Below are 16933 nucleotides of genomic sequence, written 5' to 3' on the forward strand. Positions count from 1 at the left end.
ATAACACCTTCTCTTGCAATACCGAATACCTACCAACTCGCTTCAACTGTCTCAACTGGGCGGAAAGTCTTAGGTCCCTTTTTGAGCACCCACGTTTTCGAAAGCACGATAGGTTCTTTACAGACGTTTCAGATGTATTCAAAAGTAGGATTCTTCGAGCCGATCGTATAAAGTGTCGACGAAACCCATCGGCTTAGCGCCACTTATCATACAGGCGCCAATTTCGTCTCATAATTTTTTTTGCCTCGTAACCTTTTTTTCACTTCAGGATGCATTTAAGTTTCACTTCATCGCGTGGAAGTTATTGAAATGATTGGTCAAGTCCACGACATATCACCTGGGGCGTGGTGAGTCCTGGCGGAACCGGTTACAGCCCTTTCTTCCCTCACCAAGATCACGGTCGGAGATGAACGATCAAATCAATGCAAACGTAGCCATATCGAAAAAAAATCATAAGTAAGCTTCTGCACTAAAAAACATGATATATTGTTCATAAAAATGTGATATTTCATCGTGAAAGAATTCACCACGAATTTTGCAAAGAAAAATTGTACAAAGGAAAGAAAAAAAAGAAGAAGAAAACTTCTCATCGATGACGCTAGCTGACAAAAGTAACTTCATAAAATTTTTCTGGTTTGATGAAATTCATGAAATATTGGCTCATATTTTGAGATACTTAGCTCCTTGTCTTGTTACCCTATTATCGAAAACACACAATATGCTGGAAATTATCCGGAGATAGCCACGTCCGACTGATAAGATTTTTAAATCAGTATACTTCAAAAAATTATTAAGCTTTGTCATAATTTTTTATTTGGTTACAATTAATTTTTAGGAGCAAGTAAAAGGTCTTCAACAAGAGAGAGAAACGAATTTTGATCCACGGATATCAGTTTGGCAACGTGAATATAACCATGGGTACACATTCGTTCTATGATAATGCTCGTCAATTTGCGATTCGTTGCATGGCAAAAGTGATCTCCACACTGCCAGATGATCGATGAAATTGACGCGATACGATAAAAATGCACTTGAGGCACGGAAATCACCACATGATGTGACAATAATATAATATTCGGTCACGGTGAATTGATGACTGCAACAAATCGAAGATTATCAGGTAAAGCTCGGTGTCAGTATGTCGGTGATATCACACAACCCAAGTTCCGGTTACGCAGGATATTTCCTCAGGTGAATAGCAGAATACTGCTTTAAGCTTCCATCAAATTCTTGATGGAAGAAAATGAACGGGACGCCAATCAACCGAGTAAAGAAGGCTCATTTTTTCGACAAAATTCTATGATGGACAATCACAATCAAAGACAAGGAAAAACAATGGGAATCTTGAACTGAACAGAGATTTTGAATTTGATCAATAGTTTTAGCAATTTGCAATGACCGAACTTTTCTGTTTTTTCAAGCAATATGTTTGATTCTGAAGTGAAAGATTTTATGAAATTTAGTTCAGCAGACTTCGGAGTTTGGTTTTGTGCAATGCACAAAACTATTACCCAAATATTTCAGTTTTACTCAACTATATTGGTTTAAGAGCGAGAAGATGCCACCAAGCCAAAGGAAGCTCCTGAGAGGTTTAGCAAAGTCCGGTTCACGCTGAAGTTGAAAACGCGGGGCATAGCCTATAATTGTACGCGAATTTAAACTGTGAAGCGGACAAACTGGCGTGGCGTTCTAGTTATCAAAAATTGTCAGAATTTATGTAGGTATTTTTAGAAATGAATCGAAAATACATCCAGAAGCAGTCATCGAATGGGCAAGTTCAATGAAATAAAAATGTTTCTCTGTTCATCACTTTCTGAATAAATACACACTCGCAATAGGTGGTCATCTCAAAAGAATCACGATTCTCTGAGCCTGCCACTGTAAGCTGACATTGACATCCGAGACTATCGTGTCTGTTACACACTCATCTAGACACGGTGGTTAATCAAGCTGTAAAATCTCGCGGCTTCCATGTTTTGACATCGCCTTCAGTCTACACAGACGCTATCTGACATCCTACTATCAAGCTAGTCAAAAATTACTCTTGCCCGAATAATGAATTTGTATATGCCTAGGGGCAATAAAGATATCTCCCATGTTTGGTAAAATTAGTCTACCATTAAATTGGGCAAAATAAAAATAATCAGGGGCAGCTTTTTGATTAGTGGTGGAGGTGGCGACCCATGATCCAAAAGTGGTCTTATCATGTAGAACATAGTTACAGGCTGATTTTAAAACGCATATGCATAACATCAAGACGCTTAAGGAAATGGAACATTAGGCAACAGCGTCGAGGATTGGTAGACGGAAATCGAATCAAACACGGACAAATTAATTTGTATAAAATTAGTTTCTGAAGCCATTTCTTCCAGCTCCGAAGGTATTTATTTGTGTTCCTCTACATGCTCACGATTTGTTTCGCTTCTAGACTTGAGGGATTCAAAATTCACGCAACAATCACAAGGTGCTGCAGAAGGCGTTCCCGGCCGTCTCATGCAACCTAGGGTTGCTGAAAGTTCTAGGCCTTCTCCCAAATGCAATTAGGCTTTCTTTACTTTTAACTAAGATTTATGATGAGTAATACTTAAAGGCTTTTGGGAAACAAAACTTTTTCTATCAAAATATTGAACCTTTTCAGTTTTCCCATTGAAACGTCAATGAACATTTTGAAAGAATCTTAAAAATTTCCCCGATTCTTCCAATCCTCACGGTAATTCCTCCATTTCACGCGACCGGGGCTGGTAACGTGGTATAATGACTCTGCATTCTGCATTCCTGACTCAACCTAAATAGGTTCGAAATCGACATTTACGGCAGGGGTGCAGAAAGTTCCTCGGCCTGCACAATTTTGAGCTACCAGGGATTTAGCCGACACGCACTATTACATTACGCGGTCGCAGTAATTTCTTTAAAATACAATACGGTCGCAATATTTTTCTTCAAATTCGATGTTTCCGTAGTCATTTTCTCAAAAATTCAATACTTCTACAAAAACTTTCTCCAGAATTCAATAAATTATTAACAAAAAAAAAAAAAATTCCACAGCCTACACGTTGGTTCGGGAACATTCTGCACCCCTGACGGGTTCTCTCATTCACATTACGACATCTACCCGAGTGCGTTTTTAATGTTATTGCATTGCGCTTAATTTCCTGAAAAATCGCTTGAAGGAGCCACCCTCGGAAATCGGCACGTCCAAGAACCGATCACAATTCTCCGAGCGCAGTTACATTTGCTCCAATTCCTTATCCTCGGTCAAACGGAAAAGAGAAACAGGGACCGCGCGAGGCAAACTAACCTGTGCAATTTTTCACCTGTCCGTAGGTGCGGCGTTGCGGGGAGGCGGCGATACAATCCAAAGGGCCCTCGCATCGCGAACGGTATCAAGATCCCTAAGTCTTGCCAAGTAGTTTCAATTCCTGTGACTGATAGTGGTCTTTCCGCTACCGTCGGCGATTAACGTAGGTCACGGGGTCATTGCTTTACGTTTCCGCAAAGGCGCGCGGTCCGCGGTGAGGCACTGCACCCGGTCACGGAATAGCCCTTGAGACGCCCGCATCCCATTCATCACCGACAGAGCTCGCCACCATCCACCAACCCCGCCTCCTCCCATTGCAATTACCGGGAATGATCTCTCTTAGGCTCGGGTAACTCTGTATTTCATGTCCACAGCTCTGCGGAAATACATTTAAACGCAGTGATCAGATTTCTAGAGATTTATCCCTAGATCAAGGGATTTTCCGGAACTTCTAGAGATCTAAGGATTTTTCAGATCGTAATCGACCAAAATAACTTTAATGAGGTACAATCTGGATTGGAGGTGGTGGAGCGGTTGTTCCAGCCGAAGCGCTTGTTCGAATAGCTCCTCGTGAAGAATATATTTAATGGGTTCTAAAATTTTCTGCAAAAATTTTTTCGGACGCGACGGCAACAGCAACGATGCATTCCCATGCTTCGCAACATGGCTGATCTTCTGGCTCGGTTTTCATGAATAGAGCCCATTGTCCCACACTGCCGTGCTAAGTAAGAGGACCGTATGAGCCATCAGGCGTTGCAAAATTGCCTTCGACGAATCACAAATTCTCAGGAAAATTTGTGAATAATTCCTCTCCGATTTTTTACAGGATTTTGTTCGTAATTCGATCTGAAAAAGTCTGACAATTTCAAGGAGGAACATTCATATCTTTCTTTAAAAATAAATATTATCAAGGAAGAAATTTGGCAACCTTCGACTGCTCATACAGTGTTTTTACGTAGGACGGCAGTGCATGCCTGACCGCTCGACCCGCGGCCTAATCTTCACAGCGGGCACGAAGAATTTCGGCCGGCCGCTGGTCAGTGGGCTCCCGGGATTAAAAAACAAGAAAAGAATCGAGGCATTGTTCGCTTTTAATTGCCTCATTTCAATGGAGAGCCCGCGATAATGCGGTGATTATTATCCGGCCTCCTTCCTATTGAACTTTCCCAGCGAATCGAGGCACTTTTTCTTTCGCTCTTTCCCTTTTTCTTCTCGTCCGATCGGATTTTCTCCTGCGTGCCAAGCTCCGACAGCATCCGCGCTTTCACCGCTTTGTATTTTGCTAGTTTATGACCTTCAGGGGACGGTCGCTTGGAAAAATATGTCAATTTCAAATGCTGTGCATGGTGCACTGAGAAACTGGAACCTACATTGGCTTGCTCTAGATTACCTAGATGAATAGAGTATGGACATATACGAAATATGAAGCTCTTAGGGCCCAAAAGGGCAGCCAACCTTCTTACAAGAAAACAGCGGGAAAATGCGGCTGCCAACTTCAGATTCCAATTTCAAACCACGATGACCAAGAATGTACATAATAGAGCGTTCTTCTGCAAAAATGGGTAAATTTATGCGACAACTAAGTCAAACGCGTGCTCCAAAAACGACGGGTCGTAGACATTGTAATAAAAAAGTAACTCTGGATGATTTGAGTTTATGGGTTGGCTGCCTTTCTGAGCCCTAAAAGCTCATGACCTAACCTCCAAAATTACCGACGACTTTTTGAAATTTCCTGACACTTCTCGGTTTTCCCGGTATTTCCTGACCGTGGCAACCCTGTAATTCACGACTCACGCCATTGAGCCGCGTTCCCACACGCAGAAGGGTCCGTGCGGGACATTTTCAGCGTCGGTGGCATAAGGTGAGCTTCCGAAAACGCTGGTCAGCATCGTCAGAAGGCGGAATAGGCCGGAAAAAACGCGGAAAATTCCGCTGACATCGGCGCAATCGGAGCGCGTTTTCGCGGAAAAGAGGAAAGGAACGAAGGACGCGCGGACGGCTACGCGGAAATCGAGCACCCCGTGGAGAATGCAAATCCACCGGATACGCTTTGGAAAAGTGTCGGGATAAGTGATGCAAGCACTTTTGTCCGGTTGTGATGTTGTCGCCCTCTCGCTGGATTTTCAAATGAATTGGAAAAATGAATGTCCTCAATCAAGGTCGCAAGGTAAGTAGAATCTTCAAAATTTTCATGATTGCCATAACCAGTAAATACCACGGGGGAGTTTCCTGGTAACATCGTGAATTTGTTTAGCAACTGGAAAAGAAAGTTGCTTGGGTCTAGAGTTCAGACTCTTAATAATATTGACAAGAAAAAATACTCTTGATTCAATCAGATTTTTCCTTGAATCGAAGAGCCGAGCCACTTGATTTAGGCGGATTTCCTTTAGATTCAAGCAAAAAGTCCGATTGAATCAAGAGTATTTTTTTCTTGTTTTTAAGAGTCTGGACTCTAGATCCAAGCGACTTTTTTCCAGTGAGCTTGTTTTGTAATTTCTTATGTAATGAGGTCAAAAAAATTATTTTTTTTTTTAGAAAAAAAAACTTTTATGTCAATGGTTGCCTAAGAGACGTTGGCCTTGGACACTGCGGTCGATTTAAAAAATAGCGAGATTCACCACAATCAACCCTTTTTGGAGATGTGGTGTTCTACAAAGATTTTATATTTTTCATCCAATTCGCACTACACTCCTTTTATAACCACGATTACGAACTCACATTCGTGTGTTTTCTTTCTACGTAGGAAAAAAACACTAGACGCACGATTATGACAAGACCAATGAGACGTATAACTTCTGGCGGTCTGGCCGAGGAATCTTCACGTGTGCATATATCTACTGTTAACGGCTAATTAATTTTTAGTGCCTAGTCATGGACTCCCTATGTTTACACTGCTGATAAGAACTGATGGGAACTTCATGCGGGCTGACCTTCGAGCGACATGTTCTGTCTTGAGATTGCACACTTTGGCAACGGATTGAAATCCAGGAGTCAGGTTTCTTACGCTTAGGTGGGTTGTTACCGAGAACTGAGGAGCTGAGGAATGCTAAAACCTCAGCAAAATCTCGAAGGAAGAGGAACTTTCTCATGACTTGAATACGGTTCCAGCACCGGCAGTGGACTACAGTAAACATCTGGTGCGCCGTACCAAGGTCGTTACCACTCAGTCTCCCCGTCTTACTCCTTCCGTGGAGCGACAGGCGACAAACGTGGTGAAGATCCCCGCATCAATGCCTAGTTTTAGCGTTAATTATATTTTCTCCTATGGAGGGAATGGGAAAAATTGAGACTTTCATCGAGACCTAGCAACAGTGGATTGTATTTCGTTGCATTCACGAGGAAAAAAAAGAGAGGGGTCTGAATGGAGATAAAAAAATGAGTGTTGAAAAACAAATTAGCAGGAAGAATTTTAGGGACCGTTGAACAGTTATAAGTTTATTAGAAAAAGTCCAAACTGTACCGAAAAAACCAGCTCTAACTGAATGAATAAGCGTTAAACCGACGAAAAATGTCATTGGTTTAATTCAAAATTATGCTTTCAAACACAATCAGTGTTTCGATACGAAAAATCATGCGTTGATCCGATTCAACAATTGTATTGATAAAAAAAGAAAAAGAAACATTCATGTTGATTAAAAAAGACACAAACCAAAGTCATAGTCCAAAATGGGACTGCTGGATTAAGCAAGCTTGTGTTGAATCAGCTCAAATTGTGCTTAGAATAATTTTCTGTTGAAATAATGAAATTCCGTGTTCATCTGACTAAACGTCCGTTTTAATGACAATTTTTTTTCAACGTGGAACTCAAAAACTTGTTTGCAACTTGCACTAACTCAAAATGTAGTTTTTGTGAGAGAGGGTTGAACTTAGGTAATTTAGCATGAAAAAATCTTTATTCACGACAAGATTAGGGCTAACCACTCCGCAGTTTTCTGAAGCAAGGGAATCAATTACGTTTACCGCAAGAAGATCATAAGAGCACCCGTCGCGTTCTAGGGTTGGTTGGACTGCGTTGCGGCCAGCAGAGACCCCCTCTAGACCACAACGGACAATAACCTCAGAGCGGAAAAATGTTTGTGCGAATTTGCGATTAATGGTTGACCGGAAAGTATGAAACTGACTACATCAGCTAGTCACGGAATTCCGACGAAGGAACGGCGAATAGGAAGGAAACCAAGGAAAAACGCGACTGACCGCTGGTCACAGGGATGTAAATACGGAACGAAAAGGAAAAGCATGTAATAAAAGCTCCTCGTAAAAGAAGAGTGATTACTTTTTTCCGGGCATTTTCGCTTCGAGGTTGTTGCGGGTATAAAGAGATAAAACGGGTTCCCTCGCACGCAAAAGCTTCAGCTAGGTCGACTTCAGATACATTTTTTCTTGTTCTGAAGTAATTCTTGTTACACGGTATAACATTGTGGAGTGAAATTATGCGTCAATATTTAAACTCCAATTTGTTTGTTGGTTTGAGCAAATTTTTATCTTGATCTTTAAAAAAATGAGAGGGTCAGTTGACAGCAATTTTGACAATAGTAACGGACATCAAAACTTGAGAAAAAGAAACTAATGCCCGTTACTGTTCTTGAGAGAGAGGTTTTTCCGAGTCGATTTGCTTTTAACTTTCTCCTCAGTTGAAAGTTGCTCGCTTCTCTGACATAAGGGCGTAGCGCGATTTCCCTTGAGCCTTACTTTAAATACAAGTCTATGCTTTCTAGGGTTCATACGGAATTGGAGATACGTCCTTATGTCAGAGGAGCGACGAGTTGTAAAAACGAGATTCTTGAGAGGTAGAAAATAGAGCGCGTTGCTGAAAGGTTCAGGGCTAGGGGGACCGGGACCCGCTTTCAGGATGAAGCCATCAGTAAGGACATTAGCGAACGACACTCATCCTTAGCAGTCCCTTTTTTAGCCACATAAATAATTAAGTGAGTCACTATTTTAAAAATGTGATCTTGCACCGATTATCTACACACCCTGATCTAGAAATAGATTTTCTAAGTCTATACCAAAATAAATAAATGAATGAATGAAAGAAGATAAAATTTGAAAATACGTTTAAAAAAAATGAATCTATTCTCAAAATTGTGAATGTCGGTCGCAGGCAAACATGCCGTTAAATTGGCGCAACTAAATTTTTTTTAAGTGATTCTAGTTATTTCACTTGTTTGCTTAGTAAGAACCTACTACAAAAATGCGATGTTTAAATTTGGACGGTAGAGTTAAAACTTTATTAATTCCAATTTTACGAGTAAAAAGTGGGACTAAGCACATCAGCATATGGACAGTAATAATGTGGGCCGCATTTTTCACTTAGAATTACAATTTCTGGCTCATGATGAAAACGACATATGTGTCATTTGTTTTCTTATGCAGACATGTGTTTTAGTTCCGAATCGTGAAAATGCAGTCCTATTGGGGGTGGTAGATCAATATCCGATTTATATTGAAACAGAATTGTCATCTTAGTTGCAGAGGTTTTATGACACGACTGTAAAATGTTGGTTTTGGATGTGAATCAACTTTTTGTCTCCTTACATTCCTTCCATTGTTCATCGAAATGCGTTAGGTGTTCAAAAGTGGAAAACGTTATTATTACGTAAATTGGATGTGCTTTTCCAAGCTGCATAAACATTTTGCAATTCTACCGATAAAAGTAACTTAGTTCACACGAGTTGGCCGAGTGGAATACAGTAGATTATGATTATACAACAATCTTGGTAATGGCCAAAATGATGTTGGTTGTAATTCAATTCTAGCCCTGTATAATAAAAACCAGTGAAGATGAAATCGAATGAAAGTTTTTGGAGGTAGGTATTTTGTTTTTTGGAGTTTTTAAAAAAACCCCAACAAAAATACAGCGATTTCAGTGAATTAAATTTGAAAATCTTCCAAAACGGCTGCAGGACGCGAAGAATTAACACTCGCAGAGACAAAATTCATGATGATTATCAACGAGGGGACTCCAGTGTTAATTAGCCGCGGGAGCTGAAGAGTCTCCTCGCCGTCATAACTGCTCTCATGGCACAATATAAAAAGTGGATCCGAGTGACGTCACCAGCCCCGTATCCAAACATGTTTATTTTCCACTTCCGGTCCGCCGGCGCAGGGGAGGGCGCGCTGACTCGCATTCCGAAACATATTAAAGTGCAATTACCGCGGTGTTAATGTACAGAGCCATCGTGGTGTCCTTCCGAGGTTGCAAAATCCCGAATATATCAACGTGAAATACGGTTTAAAATCTGGAAGAGTGGCAACGATGGTCGCGCTATATTTGACAACAGGAATAGGGGCCCGCGAGTGTAAAAAAATAAACACCATTTGACTAATGGATGAGAGCCCGAAAAAGAGACGCGGTAAAGCGAGACCATAAGAGGCATCAGCGCGCGCTTTTTCGTGGCTCCTCCGGCGATTTGCAACCGGGAGGTGAAGATTGACGGGATGGAGGAAGAATCTACAAAACTGACAGTTTTTGGCAGCGTGTACCTTCATGTAAGAAACTTACAGGTAAGCCGAAACTTGGAGAGATGTCTCTAATTAGTGGGTAACTGAACGTATTTAGGGGTTAAGAAACCAACGTGCAAATTAATAAAATAAAACGGAAAGATAAGTCACATATATCACACAAATTTACATGATTTGCACATATTTCCGTCATGCATTGTTATATATATGTATGAAAATTATTTTTTTTTTTTTTTTTTTTTTTTTTTTTTTTTTTTTTTTTGGAGGGGGTGGGAAGGAGAGGATGGTACATTACAGCGTCACCTTACTTTGGCTTATTCATGCTAAAAGGATCTATTTAAAAATGCATTAAATAAAGAAAGAAAGTATGTGATTCGAGCCTGCGTGCTACGCAGCTCTTTCCAAGAGCAATACGTCTAATTCTAACTTCGAGCCTGCCGGTATTAAAAATTGAAAAGGATACACTCAAAATTCCTGAACATGTGCGAATGAGGCTACGGCGATCATTAACTAAACGGATATTCGAGGTGAATCATCTCAACCCCATGTCATTTCCAAGGGCGAAAGGATTCCCATTGTGCCGCGAGATCCATCAACCAACAACAGGACCAGAAGCTGCTACTCCGGGGGGTTGACAAGTCAAAAGGTCGAGCTAAATGGAGGGTTTAACAGATCCCGCCTGAAAGGGATGAAGGGATCGAGGCCGGGGGCACGTGGAAAGAGCAAACACGGTTTTTGGTAGATCGACGGAATCGGGGCAGAACTGTTTACACCTTCGCCAGGTGCCGCGCATCGTTGCGAAATTTCCAGATTCTTAAGGTTTCCACATTGCTAACTCCAATGGCGCCTAAAGAATTCGGCACTATCATGGCAGATGGCACAGTAGTGTGTTGTGATTTTAATAGCATGATATAAGAGACACGCAGACGCCTTTTAGAGGAGCATGGAGCAGTGTCGTGGCGTGGCGTGAATTACGATGTATCGATTGTTTTGCCATTTATTTTAAACCTATGGTAAAGAATCGATTATTATGGTGTTCGCTGCGAACACCCTGTTTATCGAGCCTTTTCCATAGGTTTAAATGGCAGATCAATCAATTTATCGCAAAGCACGCCACGCCACTGGCACGGAAGCAGTAGCGAGGCGTGAATGATCGATTATCGATATCTTCCCCCATTTGTAGCTATGGTAAAGAATCGATTATTAAGATGTTCATTGCGGAAATCTTGTCTATCGATCCTTCTTTTTAGGTTTAAATGGTAGATCAATCGATACACAGCAAATCACGCCACGCCACGCAACTGCACGGAGGATAGACATTTTGAAGCTGATCAGGATCACGCACTTACCCCAGAATCGGATTTGCTGATCTCTTGTGTTTGAGATAAACGAGCCTTTTATCACCGAATATGTTTCCTAAACCTCACGAGGAGGAAGGATAAGTTTCAATAAGGAGTCTTGTCAAGAGAGCACATACCTGAAACATAGAATAAATCATGCATTAGGATTTAGGTGACGGAAAATTAAACCATATACGAACAATATTTGGATGTGCAATATCAAAATTTTCGATAAAATTCGTTTTTTCTGAGTTGTATCCGATGTCACAGAATTTTCAAGGGCTGTGTGTGAAACAAGAAAAAATAAATAAACGAGAGTAAACCAGAATTCGATAAGTACTTCCATGTAATTTTAATGATAAGTTCTCGAAATTTCTACATTTAAACTCTACTACTTCTGCAGGGCTTCCTAAGTTTCTAACATCAGGGCCGGATTAAGGGGGTGGCCACATGGGCCGCGGCCCATGGCGGCAAAATGAGGGGAGCGGTAAATTTTGCAATCTTTTTTAATGGAGGTATCAAAAAAAGAGAGGAAAAATCGGATTCAGAAAATAAATTACAAACGAGGAAAGACGACAAAATCTCTCATTTCCTGAGAGTAAAAGTATAGTAATTTCTAATTTTGTCGTCTTTCGGTGATACAAGAGACAACACCTTTCATTAGTCGATTTAAGAGAGAAGCCAAACACGCAATTTGACCTGGAATGGAGCGACGCGGCGGTCGGCATGAAACGCATAGCGCCTACAAGATTGCATGAATACTTCACGCATTGCGTCAAACACATTGCGGTCGGCTTGAAACGCATAGCGCCTACAAGACTGCATAAATACTTCACGCATTGCTCCAACTCAGTGCGGTCGGCGCGGTGGCGGCGGAAGGTAAAATCATTAACCACATCTTCACCCCTTCAATGGGCGTTCCGTTCGTTCTCTCCCAGGAAACACCCCACTCTTTTAAGATAAGTTCAAAAGTACATAAATATGAAAACAAATTATGACGTTTTGCAGCTCTGAAAATAAAATTACTGTAGCGGTTTTCACCAAGTGTCATTGCTGCAATGAGAGTTATTCTGTTAACTTTGGCAATCGCGTTGCTGGTTCACGTATTGATGTTCTCATGGGGAAGACAAAACCGGGGACAGAACACACCCATCCTAATGCATGACTAGCGGAACTGTGCACTTCGCACGACGGAACATCACTAACCTACTTCGTGCCGGTCGATTAAATTACGGATGAAACCCCATCACACCCTCCCTCGAAATTCTCCCGTTCTTTCGGTCACCTCGACGAACTTTACGGTTCGTGATGAAGAATGTTGAAATCGATCTCTTAAAGAGCAAGTATGATTTGCATTAGAGGCGCATTGCTCGGTTAAAAGCAAATTTCCGCTTTCAAATTTGATACTTGAAAGTTCGACCTTCGGTGATTTCCGGTATGATGCGATTTGAGCGAGCCATCCGAGTGAATGAGAGGACTTGGGTTCCAATTGTTGCAAGGGCAAGGTGTTTCCGAGTACAGTTATTCCGATTGCGATAAGTGACCTTGCTATTCAAATGCTTTGAACAGGAACTGATGTTTGGACAATATATGTGGCTAACAATTTTTTTTTTGCCTTTTCTTAGAAATCTGGTGTTAAACTTTTTATGGTTGAGCTACTATTAGACCAATTTAGTTTGAAAAATAGTCAATTTTAGTCAACTTCGTATATGTTCATGAATAGGAAGATTCTATTGTTCATCCAGATTAATGAAAAATCTAACTGGTATTGACTCCAAGTTTTAACTTCCGATGTCGAGCAGAATATCAAATCTAACCGTCTTTTCTTAACAAGTACAATTAATCATTGTCGATAATACTTTGATTCGGCCTTAAAATTACGCGCAACGCAACGCAAAAGAAAAAAGAAAAAACTCTAAAAACTAGAACTTTTGAGTCCCAAGCACACAAATTTACTGCTGCACAAGCAGATAGTGCCATGACATTTCTATACTCCATCACTCCTCACGCGCCAACACCCTCAGCCGCGACCTTAATTGGCCTGCATGAAGCAAAGCAAGCGTATTTCACGTTTTGGCTTGACATCTCGTTCCCGTAAGAACACAGCATGACCAAGTCCCACTCTTCAAACCTTGGCGCCGATTCCTGCCGAACGCTTTCTAATTTCCGGCGCATCGCATGCGAGGATCACATCACACCTTTGCAGCGTGAAATATCGCGCGGTTCGGTGTGTGGGAGATGGGTCTTCGGTCTCACGCTCCGCGAAATTCAAATTTCCCGCCCCGACTAGGCGGTTTTCGTTGCGCCGATGCTTCTCATCACTCTCCGTGCCCGCACCTTGACCTTTGATTTATCGAAGGCGTGTGTTCCGTTCTGAGCCTTGCCCGTGAATTTGATTGATGAGATCTGCGGGCCGTTCTGGGTGAGTTGAACGGTGGATGTCGTGACAACATCCAGGCCCTTTGGGACTTGGAGAGTGCGAAAAAATGTTAAAAAAATAAAATGAGTGATGTTTTGTTACGTGTAAAAAATCTAGTGATCCCATTCCATGTCCGTCAAAAGTTTCGGGACTCGGAATAATTTTGTTCCAATTTCTCCCACTTCATTACCGTCAAAAGTTCTGGGCTGGGATTCTCTTTCACTGGAAAAAAAACACATTGGATCTAGAGTCCCGACTCTTAAAAACATCGACAAGAAAAAATACTCTTGATTCAATTAGATTTTTGCTAAAATCAAGAACCAAGCCTCTTAATTTGAGCGAATTTCCTTTTGATTTAAGCTAAAATCTGATTGAACCAAGAGTATTTTTTCTTGTCAATGTTTTCAAGAGTCTGGACTCTAGATCCAATGTGTTCTTTTTTCCAGTGTTGGATTTTTTCAAAAATTCGGAGGCCGGAACTTTTCGGGAATTTCAAAAGTTCCGGGGAACATTCAGTTCCGGAATTCGGCACTAGTTCCGGGAAATGGGAGCACTAAAGTAATCACACCTGAAATGTTACGAGGGTGAATCCATCACCCACGTGAATATATGAAAGGCGGTAGAAGATAAACACAGTGGTAGGAATAAGATTCTACAATCTACACTAAATGAGTAGACTTCAGAGATACTTTTTAGGCACTCGGAGACAGGGCCGGATTAAGGGGGTGGCCAAATGGGCCGCGGCCCATGGAGGCATAAATTTAGAGGGCGGCAAATTTTGCAATTTTTTTAAATGTAGCTATGAAGAAAAATCGGATTCAGAGAAAAATTACTAACGAGAAAAGGTGACAAAATTTCTTATTTCCTGAGAGTAAATCTCTTCGTAAAAAGTCGTCTTTCTGTGATTACAGACAGCACCTTTAATTAGTCGAGCTAAGACTAAGAGAGAAACCGAACACGGAATTTGGCCTGGAACGGCGCGGCGCAGAGAGCAATGATAAGAGAACTTGAGATGAAAAGGAGAAACGCGCGGCGCGACGGCGGTCGGCATGTAACACATATTAGCGCCTACAAGACTGCACGAATACTTCACGCATTGCGTCAAAGACAGTGCGGTCGCTGCGGTCAGCAGCAGGTGACGGGGAACGCATAGCGCCTACAAGACTGCCTGAATACTTCGCGCATTGCGTCAAAGATAGTGCGTGCAGTGGCGGTCGGCGTGAAACGCATAGCGCATACAAGACTTTAGGAGTACTTCACGCATTGCGCCAAACAAAGTGCGGTCAGCGCGACGCGGCAGCGGAAGTTAAAATTATTAAACCATATTAATGTTTGTTCTTTCATAATATTTTCGTTCATTTCATACAAATGGAAGGCCTTGTCCACGCACAGAGATAGGTTTACGGAACTTAACTTTTGCGCCAAGTTCCGTGAAATTGTGCTAGTAATGTGAACAGGGCTTTCGCAAAAAATGTGTTCAACACGAGTTAAGGCGTCTTATGCACCCCTTGCCCTCCGGCACGTTCACTTGTTGGTTTTTATTGATTAACTCAATATTTTTCCCAACTTCGTAAGTGGAATTCAACCCTGGGACAAATCTCGTGAAACGGTCCTTGGAGACAAGGCCTAAAGAAAAAAGTAAAAACATTTAGAGCGAAAAGAATCACTCTCAAAAATGGGCAACCACTGTTTGACCAGTTATTCCGATTAATCAGTCCACTGCCCCTTCTTTTATATCGACACAATTCCCCTTTACCTGCACTTCTCTGTAATATACCGTTAAAAAAAGGCAGCGCTCGGCCCGCAGTCCGGACAAGAAAACTTCTAAAAGTCAAAGTTCTAAAATGAGCCACACGCTTCATATAGGTATTGTTCAAATATTCTCGCGGAGCGCCCTAACTCCTGTGCAATCCGCAGTCGCGCCACCACCGTCGTTTCGCAATCTGCACCCGAAATCTATTGCTGACAGCTCCCGTGTCCGGCACCGGGGGCCGAGACGTGTGTATGGTTTGGAGCTCCGGGTACTAGGAAAGCAGAGGTGAGTCGCAGGTCTCGCGCTGTTCCTGATTGGCGCTCCGTTGAGCCAGTGACGTCTCCGCGCATCAGCAGGCATCGGCCGACTCGCAATCACACAACAACGTTTGGCTCAATGCATGCGTATTTTTGTCTTTTCTCAACGCTAAGTATTAGGACGGAAGAGGTCGGCCGCAGGTGAGGTAATCGGAGCGATGTACTTCGAGTTCCCGCGGAAATTTTAATGGCTGATAGAAGCACGAACTCAACTCCGACTCCGATATACACGTACGGCTGAGGAGAAGATACAGGCATTTTCGTTGATACTCGTATTTCACCATGAAACACACGAAATGCAGATGTTAGGTGAGATACGGGCGAAATTTCATGTTAAAAATTTCAGCGCGGTAAAAGTTTTTCATATGATTTTTCGTGTTACGACTAGATCTACTCGCCACTACAAAATTATCAGAAAAAAGACAAAACTTTGCAAATCTCAAATGATTTTTATGTGTTTTATTATCTTGATTCATACGAATTTTTACGTCGATTGACAATTTATTGGTTTGAGATAATAGGCGCAATACAGGACCACTGCATCACCTTCTAGAAAAATTACCTCTCAAAATAACAAAGTACAACTCGTTTGATTATCCGAACTGATTTTGCAGTAGCCCAGTTTGTATTGAGACAAATTTTATCTGGAGATATATGCTGTTGAGCTTATTTTTACCCCTCACCTGTGAAACCTGACGAAATAAATGAGAATTTGAAATGAATTCAACTCAAAACCGGTTCCCTAAATCTCAATATTTACATTATTCAATTCTGATTATTTACAGAGATGTTAAGTAGCTATAGGGACGTGAAGCCAGTGAGAAACGGAGGTTTTGGAAAAAATAAATATAAAATTCCTCTCGAAGTTGGATAACTGATGTGGCTATACTCCATGTAAATGCTTCTTTAAATACTTCCCCAAGATTTCGGTACATTTTCATAGTTACAGTAATTCGAGATTACAGATCTTCAGATTTAAAATCTGCGATCCACCCTCTCATGGATGAGGAAAATAGCTCGGACTAATGCCTCCGAATCCCGCTTCCCCTAATTTATCACTCGTTCGAAGCATTTTGAAACGCTCGATTGAGTTTTTGGAAAATAAATCCACGGCCACACCCTTAGAACAGACACATTTAGAGAAACGGAGCTTTGGTTTTAAACGACGCATTTTGGGTGAGAGGGATCTCGGCATGACGGAAAGTTGCTCAAGAGTTAAGACCCTGGCGGCCCATTTAGGGACGCCTAATTTGAGTCCCAGCAGAGCGCTTAGAGAACTGAAAGAGGGAACGGGATGGAACTTCAAAATCGACGGTCTGATCTCAACTGCTGGTGATATTAAAA

The 16933-nt window shown here is 41.7% G+C and overlaps 1 protein-coding gene across 3 annotated transcripts in view; it reads right to left on the minus strand.

Moving 5' to 3' along the window:
• Positions 1 to 16933, minus strand: part of LOC109044113 (protein amalgam) — a 381462-nt gene that overhangs the window by 101735 nt on the left and 262794 nt on the right. The window contains exon 1 of one of the 3 annotated variants that reach the window (XM_072302679.1): positions 11110 to 11128. The exons of the other annotated variants lie outside the window; for them this stretch is intronic. The gene's annotated coding sequence lies outside the window, so the exon portion shown is untranslated. Of the gene's footprint in view, positions 1 to 11109; positions 11129 to 16933 lie in introns of those variants that run through there. 3 annotated transcript variants of the gene reach the window in all.

Source organism: Bemisia tabaci, chromosome 7, assembly GCF_918797505.1.
Source record: "Bemisia tabaci chromosome 7, PGI_BMITA_v3".
Classification (NCBI taxonomy): domain Eukaryota; kingdom Metazoa; phylum Arthropoda; class Insecta; order Hemiptera; family Aleyrodidae; genus Bemisia; species Bemisia tabaci.